Here is a 12,606-nt window from a genome sequence, read left to right on the forward strand (position 1 = left end):
CTGAAACATTCAGGATACAGAACAATGTTGACTGAGACAACGTGTTAGAAGTATTTGTTTTCTAATAAAGTGTATATCATTTTGTTCTATAGAAACAAAGGGTTAGAATCTAGCTAATGCTTTTGATAGATAAACACTTTAGTCATCATTATAGCCACATCCTGTCAGATATCAGAAAGATTCCACAGAGTTAGTGGGGTCTATGGGTAAAATTTCAGTTTGAAACCCATTTCTCATGTTCATTGTGACAAGAGAGAGAATTTGAGGCTTCATTGCTATGGAACTATTTCATGGACAGGTATCAAAAACTAAAGCATTCTTATCATTGCCAATGATAATTCAAGGAGATGAGTTATTTCATCTCCTTACGGCAGTGGAGAAGTAATTTAGCTGGGAAGCAATTAACATTATCAGGAAAAAAAGTTGCTTGTCTTTGATTTGCCTGGATTGAATAATGTGAGAATCCAAAACAGACTTGTTAATACCCAGACTTCAGAGGTCAAGGAGTAAAACAACATATTCTGGGAAACAAGTAACTTTAGAGTAATTAAACTGAGGCACGGGATGAAGGTGATTGGAAAGAGGAAAGGCAGAGAGACGGGAGAGAATTTCTGCAAGACTCTACAAGACATACTATACCAATTGAAAGGTCACATATCAAGAACTGTAAATTACTGGTTGTTCCTTTCTAGGGAAGTTAACATGTATATTTGAGTTTAACACATCCTGATACAGAGTCTGATTTACATCCTTAATTTTCAAGACCACCATGTTCATATATTATGTCTTGCTCTAAATTTTTTTTAATAGTTAAACTTCTACACTTCTTAAAATGGCAAACATTTCAAAGAGAGTGACATATATTCATTCATTTAGTGATTTACTCAACAAATATTTAATGGGTGACTACTCAATAAGCAGTAGCTGACATTCTACCATGTCTGAAAAACAGAAATCTATACAAATCACACACACACACACACACACACACACACACACACACACACACGAGATGTGGATAAGTGCTAAGGAGGAAAATAAAGTAGGGTGAGTGGGGGTGAGAGGGGGGCATTAGGTAGCAGGCAACATGACTCCCTTAAAAAGCATACAAAAGAAACTTCTTCCTTGAGAGATGGCAGTTAAACCCATCCCTGAAGGAATATGCTGCTCTCTGAGGGGACTATTCCAGCCAGGAGAGTATAGTTAAAAAGACTGTTGAGAGAAAGCACTGAGTCTGAAGGGAGAACAGGGAGACTCGGTAGGATGGATTAGAGAGAGCAAGTGGGAAGAGGAAGCAGGTTAAGTCAGAGATGCAGGAGGCCAAGCTTGTGAATATTGTAGGGCTTTGGCTTTGATTCTGAATGACAGCCCCTAGTGGAGTTTTTGGCCAAAAAATGGCATGGTATCATCAAAGAAGGCAAAATTGTTTTCTCCATTTGGTCAGACCTAGAACTACAATAAAAATGCAAAATGTGCTAACTACATCACCCATTGGTTCACACTGGAACATACTTCTTTAAAATAATCATTTTTGTTTTGGCTTTGCTTTTCCTTCCATTTTTTTTTTTAGTTGTTATTTGTGTTTATTTTTATTTTATAGAATAATTAGTCCATGAGACACATGCTCATACTTTTCATCACTTGAATATACAGCTATGCTGTTTTGGTACTATTATTTCAATATACAAACAGTGAGCCTTTTAATACCATTTTACAGTGAATCATTCCTAAAACTGAGGTGAAACTTTCAATACATGTGCCCGCCATTAGTTTCATACTTAAACACTAAGACCATTTAAATTTTTTTTATTTCATAAAATATTCAAGGTTTGATTATTGAAGATTTCATTGTTATATAATAAAAAGAAAAAGAAGTCACATATCCTTATCAGTAAATACTCAATAGTTTTCAAGTGGCACTCAGCAGTTTTTGCTGCTCTGGCATGGTATCATATGTTGATATAAGCAATGTGCTAACTAAAGAATTAGTCACATAGGAATCTCAAACTAATTTGAGATCATGTTTTAATTTGATCATGTTTTTGTTCAAAGAAAGAAATCATAAAGAATAATCAGGCAGTTGGTGTATTTTGCATAGAAATTAACCTTGTTTGAAGTTCTGATTCATTTTCATAGTTTATAAGATGTGTTTGGAGTAAATAAAGTTTTCTATCAAAACAAATCCCCAGGCTAAAATAAAACCCAGTGTTCACTTGTCAGGAAGACATCCATTCCTATGAGAAAAACTGCTGAATTTTCAATGTGCTTGATTGTACTATTTTCAGATCACACATTGACAAGCATTTTGCCCTGAAGATGGTATGGTCAAGCCTGTTTAAAATTCATAAATATTTTTCTCCTTACCAAGATGAATAGCTCAGCACTAAACATTTTATGTAGGTTAAAGCACCCCTCCCCACATTTTAAATGTTCCTGGCATTCTTCTTATCATGCAACCTGAACAACTTTGACATTTCTCTACTTACCCGAATCTCATTACTACTAAGGTATACCATTTAATTTCAGATTTGCAGACAGTGTTGTTCTCATGCACGTAAACTCTTACTTTCCCTGTAAACTTGTGGAGTGAGATTCATTGATTTAAAGTTAATCTTTTATGCTTCCCTGTAAATATGTACATTATAAAACATTGATCCAGAATATTGATCTCTAAGTATTCAAATTGAATTGTCATAACCTTTCATCATATAGATAATGTTATCTTCCAAACTTATTAGTGGAAATTCTTATTTTAAAACTTAACATGGAAAATGCTGTGTAAGAAGTATTGTTTAGCTGGTTTTGCAGGCCGTATACAAAGGAAAACCCTTTTATATTTGTAGTGAAATAAAGGTCACTAAGGTAGGGTATGACAAAACTTGAGACTTTTGGAGATTACTAAAATTTATGATTTAAACTTTTGGATTGCAGTCTGGAAATAAAACTTTGTGGACCATGTAGATTTAAATACTTATTAATAAGCTTTCACATATACACCTCAAAAAAGATATACAATGGATTATTACAATGAATGTTTTTCTCCATCTGTAAAGAAAAGGATAAGAATCCCTGGACAGTATGGTTTAGAGAAAAAAGGAGAACTCAAATATTTATATGTTTAAATAAATGAGATGTCCAGGGTGGAACTGTGACAATTGCTGTGATCATGTTTCTGTGCAAATGAGTGGCCTAATATGCCGTGCAGAAAAATGTCCTGATTTTCCAGATTTTTAAATTCTTCACGTAAAGCCAAATTAAATAAGATTATTGCATTAGTTTTGCATTGCTGTGTGAGAGATTACCACATAACTTAATGCCTTAAACAACATCCATTTGATGCTTTGCAGTTCTGTAAGCCAGAAGTCAGTTGACATTAACATTTTCTGCCTATGATCCCATCATGCTGAAATGAAGGTGTTGATTAGACTGGACTCTTACATGGAGGTTGTGGGAAAGAATTTGCTACAGGGTGCATTTAAATTTTTGTTAGAATTCATTTCTTTGTGGCCACAGTATGTAGTTCCTGTTTCCTTCCTGGCTGTCAGCTGGGGATTATAGGAAACACCCAGGGGTCACCCACATTCCTCATTTATATGTGAGCCCTCTCTTTCGGTAAGTGAGCAACATCAGGTCAAATCTTTTTCACCCCTGGAATCTCTCTGACTTTCCTTCTGCTACCAGCTGGAGAAAATCAGAATGCGGGACATTCCTCTTAGAGGGTTCTTTTGATTAGACTGTGCCCACCCAGATAATCTCCTTATTGATTAACTGAAAGTTAACCGGCTAAGTCAAGTTAATTACATTTGAAAAATTCCTCACATCAGAAAACTCTCTTTTCCCATTTAAGGTAACTTATAATCATGGTTGTGATAACTGTCAAACTTTGGGATTAGAGATATTCCTAATTAGGGACGGAAGGAAATCTTGGTAGAGGGGTCCTATTTTAGAATTCTGCCTACCACAATTCCCTAAGACAGAGCTGATTTTTATTTTTACTCATTTTATTTATTTATTTTTGTAGAATATAGAGACTCTGAGGACAGAATTTTTGCCCTTTTGTCTGACCTGTATCTTACTCATTGTAGGGATGCCCTGGTATCGGTTACTAGTCCTCTGGGATGTTATACTGTTCTTGCCCAACATCCTCTATCTTTACAGTTTGCTTGAATATTTCATTTTTCAGTTTATAATCTTTAAATCTTCAAATATTAATGACCACATATGTTTCTTAAGTATAGTATTTCTTTTTATACCAATTATTATCCTGTGATATGCTCTACAAAGATCTGGCTGCCTGAATCTTTGGAAATTCTGGGAATGGCTGTGACCTGTTCTTTAGTTTTCTAGCATTCTTTCTAGTAAAGAAACAATTATTTTATTTGTGCTTTCTGCTTTGTTGTTTCCTTCTTCTTCTGGAGTAACTAGGAGTTTTATATTATACTTGCATTTTAATGTGATTGGCTAGTTCTCCTTTCATGTTTAAATAAAAGTAGATTCCTTTCTCCCTCAATCTCTTATAACCTTCACCATTGTAGATGCCTTCATCTATTATTTCAAACAAAATGAAAGAAAAGTAAGATTCCATTAGTTAGAAAAGCCACGAACTGGCTTTCCATAAATCTGTTTCTTCCTACATTCCACACTTACAATGAAGGATTCTTGTGTGTCAGGTACAGTTCTAGTTTATGGATATAAAACTGCGACCTAAAATGTAAGACTCCTTTCACTCCTTCAGTGGTTGATGAACACAGCAGACAAGTAAAGAAAATCTGTGTATAATGTTGGGGTAGCTAAATATATAAGGAAAAAAGATAATAAAGTAGGAAGAGGAAGAGAAAATAGTATCACGGTCTGTGGGGAGAGTTGTTCTCTTAAATTTGATGTTTAGGCAATGACTTGGGAGAAGACTTGAGGGTGATGAGGGAATAAACAAGAAACAAACAAGCAGGATTTCTGGGGAAAGAAGCTGCAGCCAGAAAATAGCAGGCCCAAAGCTCTGACACTCAAGCATGCCTGCTATATTGGAAGAAAAGTTTGGTCATCCATGTGGCTACAATGAAGGGTGAAGAGAGAAAAACAGAGTAACACCTGGATTATTTCAGGACCTGTCTGTTATGGTAAAGACTAGCTTTTAATTCTGAATGAAGGGAAGTCATTGGAATATTTTGATCAGAAGGTAATATGATCTGATGTCATTCATTTTTAAAGGATCACTCTGAGAGCTTTTCGAAACAAGTTATAGGAGTTAAGAACCAAAAGCAGGGAGATCAGTTGGGCACTACAGCAATTATCCAGGCAATGTGCTGGTCTGTATTGCTATCCTATTCTTGTTTTTGTTTTTGTTGTTGTTGTCTTGTTTTAAATTTTAATTTCAGTATAGGTAGCATACAGTGTTATATCAGTTTCAGGTGTACAATGTAAGTGATTCAACAATTCCTTACATTACGCAGGGCTTATGGTCGTACTTGTACTCTTAATCTTTCTAAGCTCTGAACTATTTCCCTAGAAAGGTTAAGAACCTTTCTAGTCCTCTCCATGTAAAATTTGAACCCCTTAAAATGATGTACATAATCATTCAATCATTCATGATCTGCTCACTGTACTTCTTCATGGATAATTTTATAATCCTTTATACTTTCTCTGAGAGTACCTATTATAATAAAATAAATCATTTTCTATGTTTTTATTTCTTCTTATGTATATGTTCATGACTAAAGTGTATTAAGCATATTATAGTGATTTTGGCCTGACCAAAATAATTGGTTTATATTGATATATGTATATAATTAAATATGTATTTATAATTATATGTATATTCTAATTCAGTGAATATATAATTAGTATTTGTTTAAATTGACTCTAATTACTCTTCCAGCTCTTTATATTATAAAAATGCATACTTGTTTCAAACTGAATATTTAATCTGTTAGAGAAAATACTAAATTGAAAGTAAGTGCACTTTCATGTATCCTGGGTTGAAAGATATGTACACTGAACACTGATTCTCATATTGTTCACTATAAAATGAACAATATGTATTTGATCCCCTTTAGATCACATTTAGGAAGATAGGTTACTGAGATAACAAATTGCCATCATTATAGTTTGGCTTCATCTATAAGGCAGTTCCATGCTGGTATTTGGAAGACGGCTTTAAAACCTGGTGTACTTTCTAATGCATTGAAAACCACTGTGGGATTTATTTTTTCAGAGACATTGCTCAAGTCCATGGAGCTTCATGTCATGAAGCGAGCATAGCTGAGCTTACTTTATTACAGAGCCTTGAAATAAATTGTTGTGACCCACATAACTTGCATTCTCTTTCAGAAATGTATATAATTTCTCAAGGGATCTTGTGAAATGCTGCAGAGTGCCAAACAGTATTATGTTAGGCGATAAAGCCTATAGATTCATACATAAAAAAAAATATGATACAGATAATATGGGAAGGGGAAATTGGGATTTTGAGGTCACTTTGGTGTGATGAGAATGTTGAGTTGAGTAGCGATGTGAACCATATCTGAAGGTGTGCCATATGATACTTTGTCTTCATCTGAAATGAAAAGGTTGGCCTTGTTATCTTGGAATTAACCAAATACCACATAGCCAGAGATTCAGGATTAAAGCTTGGAAATCAGAAAAAAATATTAGAGTATTATTTGATTTCGTATATATTATGAGCAAAAAATATCTTTCCTCAAATCTATGTGCTGATTTTGAGAGAAATTGATGAGTAGAAAATGATCATTTGGATCTCATATTTTAAGTTGTAACTTTGTACAAAATTATATATCATCTTTTTCTCTAAAACCATCTTTTCAAATGTAGCATCAGGAAATGGGTCTTTTCCTTTTTATCTTTATCAATTACATTGAATTTGGTTAGTTATACATATTTTGCATTATATGTCATCATAGGTTGGCTTGCTATCCATGCATTTAAATACAAAGACATATGGTCTACATAGATAGTCTATGTACAAAGACTATGCACAAAGATGCATAAAGAATCTAATTTTATAGATATATCATAGATAAATGATAGATTGGATAAAGGGTAACTACAAAACTACGGTATTTCACTTTGAATTCTCTCCATGTTCCAAGATGGCTCGCCACTTTATTCACCGGTCAGATAGCAGGAAGGAGGAAAAAGAAAATGTGAAAAGCATTCTTATTCTGTTAAGTAAAGATCTTTCAAAATTTGATCATCAGTTCTCATTTTTCAGGAGGCAGTTGTATGGCAAAAGAGTCTGGGAAATATAATCTTTACCTTCATAAACAAGAAGGCAGCTACATTTCAGGGTTGTGTGGGGTTGCCTTCTAGTTCAGTGGGTTAAGTGTCAGCCTTCAGCTCAGGTCATGATCCCAACCCAGCGTCCTGGGAGATCCCATTGTCCTGGGATCAAGCAAGCAACTGGCTTCATGGGTGTAGGTCTCCCTGCTGGGTGGGGAGCCTGCTTCTCTCTCTCCCTCTGCTGCTCTCTCTGCTCATTTTCTCTCTACTCTTTCTCTCTCAGATAAATAAATAAAATCTTTAAAAAAATAAATTTCAGGATCTTGTTGCTAAAGATGAAAAAAAGGATGGATTTGGGGAATATCTGGCAATCTCTGCACAATGTGCACAGGTTGATGAAGACAGTGTGCCAAAGAATAATGATTATGGCAAAATACCAAATGTGGAACTTAAGGAATTTAAATAAAGTGGACAGAGATCTAGAATCATTAAACTATTTATTTTAACAATCAATAGTCTCTTATTCCACTTCTCTCCTTAAGAATGTCTATTGGACACTCTGGGGCACCTGGGTGGCTCCGTAGGTTACGCCTCTGCCTTCAGCTCAGGTCATGATCTCATGGTCCTGGGATTGAGCCCCGCATCGGGCTCTCTGCTCAGCGATGAGGCTGCTTCCCACTCTCTCTGCCTGCCTCTTCTGCCTACTTGTGATCTCTCTGTCAAGTGAATAAATAAAATCTTAAAAAAAAAAAAGAATGTCTATTGGACATTCTTATGTCATTTGCAGGTTATGTCATTAGTAGTATTTAATATTTCACTACATTTTTTTCTCTTTTTTTCCCTTTTGTTCCGTGTTTTGGGGAAATCCTTAAGTTAGTTCTTCCAGTGAATGACTTTATTTTTCATCTTATGCCTGTTATGTTGTTCAATCCATTGACTGGTACAATTTAAAAATAAGCATCATATGATTAGACTATCAACTTTTGTACCAACCTGTTTTGTTTATTTTAATGAACATAATTCTTTATTAACCATTTTAGCTAACACAATAAATTAAAGAATTCCCAAGGATTAATTTTGTTGACTTCAGAGTTTTCTAACTGCTGATTTTCCTGAAATAATTGCTCACCATATTTTTAAAAGGGTCAGTTAAACCAGATTGGGAAATTTGAGCCTGATTTCTCAATCCAAGAACCCCTGTTTGCATGAAAGTCAATGCTGAATTTGATTACAGGCACTTTGCTTCCAGAGTGTGTGCAAGTACAAAAGTCAAGTCTGGAAACATGATCAAGGAATGGCATTTTGGGCCCTGCCAAACATCTCCAGTGTTAGCATTATCTCTGCATTTGTTGGGCCTCTCTTGACAGAGTTCTATCTAGGGTCTGCCTCTGTCTAAGTTTCTTGGTGAATTCAGCTACTTCAAAATGGGAGAAAATGCTTAGTGTTTTTTATTGTCCTATGATTAATGTCCTAGTAGAAAACCTTCAATTTACCCAGCATTGAGTTTCTTACTATGGGCAGAATTTTGCAGCTTCAGTAATGTTGATATTTTGGGCCAGATAATTCTTTGCTGTGAAGGGCTGTTCTGGAAATTGTAGGATATTTAGTGGCATCCTTGCCTCTGTTGTCTATATGCCAGAAACGCCCAGTACCCCTAATTCAATGCCAACTCATTACAACCAAAAATGTCTTTAGACATTGCCAGATGTCCTTTGGGTGGGGTGAGGGGGAGTTGAAAACAACTGCTTTAGGATTATATGGTGGTGGGGGGGGAAGATTTGTCAAAAAAAAAAAAAAAAGCATGTTGTGGCAAGATACGTTGTTGTCAGTCTGGGATTCTGGACATTTCTAATTTTGTGTGGGTTATTTTGTTTTCAGGAAATTCTAATACATCTTCCTCCTGAGAACCACTGCTTCTGAGGTTTCTGATTATGTGCTTTTACTAAACTAAACACCACCATTTTATAATACTAGCCAAACCATTTTTTAGAATTCTCTTTTCCCTTGAATTCTAGACAACACTGTCTCCTCGTTTTTCTTCTGCCTCATTTGTTCTTTGCTCCCAGTGTTTCCCCATTCTGACACTCTAGTTCAGCTCTGGTGATATACCACCTACTTAGAGCACAGGTTATGGAATAAAACAGCCTGGGTGGAAAATGTCTGGCTTTCAGCTATCTAAGCTGAATTGTCTTAAGACTCAGTTTTGCTTCTGTAAGGTGTGGACTGTAACAGGTACCTCATGATGATAATTTTTTTAAATGATATATACAATTCAGTTAATACTTTTAACACAGACCCTGATACGCAGTAAGTACTCCATAAATGTTGAACTCTTTGCATAGTATACATTATTTTTTATTGAAATTGAAGATTTTCTTGAAAGCTAGATTCTCAGTTCTTTGAGGGCCAACATTTCAGTTTTTAAGATGGGTTATTCCAAATTACTAACATACTGTCTGGTCCATAAGAATATGTGGAGTAATATATGTGCATGCATATATGTGTGTGTGTACATGTATACATATGAAGGAATTATATAAGACTGTACTTAATAATAATTAAGATAATTAAGAATATAAAAATTTTTATTTTTTAAATATTTTATTTATTTATTAAACACAGAGAGAGAGATCACAAGCAGGCAGAGAGGCAGGCGGGAAGGGGGGTAAGCAGACCCCCTGCTGAGCAGAGAGCTCGACGTGGGGCTCGATTCCAGGACCTTGGGATCACAAGGCAGAGGCCCAACCCACTGAGGCCCAACCACTGAGCCACCCAGGCGCCCCTAAAAATTATTTTGTATGTCACCAGTATTTAACTTTACTAGCACTGTCACTGATAAGTCAATTAATATGTGTACAATATACAGAATTAAACAATGTTCCTTCCTTTGAATTGTTATATTTCTAACATTTGGTAAAAAATGCCTACTATTTTAACTACCTAATAGAAAAATATTTAAACATTTAACAAAAATTTAATAATTTTTGAGATCTTCACAACATCAATTTAAGAAGCCTCTTAAATGCAAAACAACAATATTATAGTAGTGATATTAGAAATGTAGTAAATTTATTTTCAATTCTGTACAATAATAATCAGTTGCAAGAGATACACCTAGGATATGGAGCATTCAGATGTGAGTCAGAGATGCCCCCTATTCTAAGTAGTTCACAATTTAGAAAAAATAAATCATTTATTTTAAAAAAATGACCTCTAATACAGGGTAGATGGATTAGAAAGGAATATCTTTGAGATATGAAGATAAAAGAGATTAATTTAACCTTAGAGAATCGGATGTCTCAGGTAAACTTAATAATGTCAATTTGAGTCAAGTTTGACAAATGGCAAAATATTTCCTAGAAATAAAAAGCACATCAATTACAGGAAATAACTTGAGTAAAGTTAATGAGTTGTGGGAATGACGTTCAAACCAATAAAAGTAGTTCAGTGTGGATGAGTGTAAAATTTGTGGAAAGAGAAGGCCAAAGAATAAGATTATAATCAGTTTCTACAAGACATTGAATTTAGCATACAAACTGGTTTAACCATTTTTACTTAGGTATTTCTGGCTTAGTGAGTTAACTATGAACAAGGGGATTGTGAGATGTGAATTATCTGGATTTATACTTGTAAGTGTGATGCAGTGTGAAATCTGTGTTAATTGAAGAAAAAAATGGAGGGGGTAAGGAAACAAGAAATGATGGAGACCTCAGTCAAACTGTGTTCTAGAATGAGAGATCAATAAGTAAAGAAAGACTTAATAGTTTACATATTGCATACTGCTGGTGAAAGATTGCTGGGCATTACAAATGGCCATAACATTAATAGTAAGGGAAGAAAAGAAAAAAAAAATATTATCAGGAGTAATTTATAAAAATACCTTTAAGAAAATATTTTGATAGATTTTCCTAATCTTGTAGAGATAGTGATAAAGGTAGAGATAGATGATTATGGTTAAATGAAAAAGATTTTTGCAAAACATCAGAAACTTCTAATTGTAACTTGCTATAGTAGAAGCTGATGGAAACGTGATAAGCTTTAAATGTCTATCAATAATGTTTTCCTAATGTTTCCTAATGTTTGTAAGTTTATCACCAACTTCTAGCAATCTGTATTGGTGAAGAATAAATATAAAAATAGTACAATCATTGTATAAAGCTCAGAAAAACTTCCACTATTTGTTTTATTTGACACTGTGTCATGAAGTTTGTATTAACATTAGTAATGCCAAACTTTTTTGCAGACAGATGAGATACCATTATGTATTTAATGATACCTTGACAGTATATTGATGATTGCTTTACAACATTTATATAGGAAGATAAGCATTTTTAATCTGCTGTCAGATTAAACCAGTTGGAGAAAAATGTGCTTGAATGTTCCACTGTTACTTTCTGTCTTTGACATCAAGCTTTGGAACAGCAGAATTCAGTGAATTATAGTCTGTTATATTTTAGATGTTTGTAAAGAAATATGTGACTCAATTAAGTTTCCCAAAGCTTATTTCTAGGCAAAATACATTATCAGTTACTGGATGTCTGCTGACACAAATGTGAAGTCACAGTTATGGCTACATACTTATTTGCACCAACCAGATCTTTTAAAAAACAGTCTTTACTCTTTAGAGCAGTTTTGAGTGCACATCAAAATTGAGCAGAAGGTACAGATATTTCCATATTCCCCTGCCCACACACAGTCATAGGCTCTCCCATTATCCAAACCACCCCCTGCCAGAGTGGGGAATTTGGTACAATCAGTAAATCTCTACCAACACATAATTATCACCCAGAGAACATAGTTTACTTTGGAGTTTTGATGTTGTATATTCTGTAAGTTTGGACAAATGCATAATGGCATATATCCACCATTACAGTAACATACAGAATAGTTTCACTGCCCTAAAACTCCCCTGTGCTCCACTTACTCATTCCTCTGTCCTTTCTATTAGCTATCTTTAAGTGGTGTGAAAAAAACATGTTAAGCTTTCAGACAGAAATGATACAAAAAAAGGAAAGGCATAATGGATACAATGAAGTAAATGCCTGTCACTTTTATTGAAGTGATGAATTAATGTAATTTTAGTTTAAAATAGTTAATTAAATATATTTTATAGATCAGCATATTTTATGATGATTTCATGCTTTTAATAAAATGGAGGTTCTAAAATTGTGTCTCATTACTACTATTCATATTCCAGAACTATAAAGATGCAAAATACACCTTGAAAAAAAATAGCACATATAGTTATGTATGTTTTGGTCATCTTAAAAGTAGTGTCAGAATTTCAGGTATTTGTATTTGTGAGTAAATGAACAAATCATTTGAAACATCAAAAGAATTAATTCAATTCCAAGTACTATCATCATTTAT

Source organism: Mustela lutreola, chromosome 1 (assembly GCF_030435805.1).
Source record: "Mustela lutreola isolate mMusLut2 chromosome 1, mMusLut2.pri, whole genome shotgun sequence".
In the NCBI taxonomy this organism is placed as follows: domain Eukaryota; kingdom Metazoa; phylum Chordata; class Mammalia; order Carnivora; family Mustelidae; genus Mustela; species Mustela lutreola.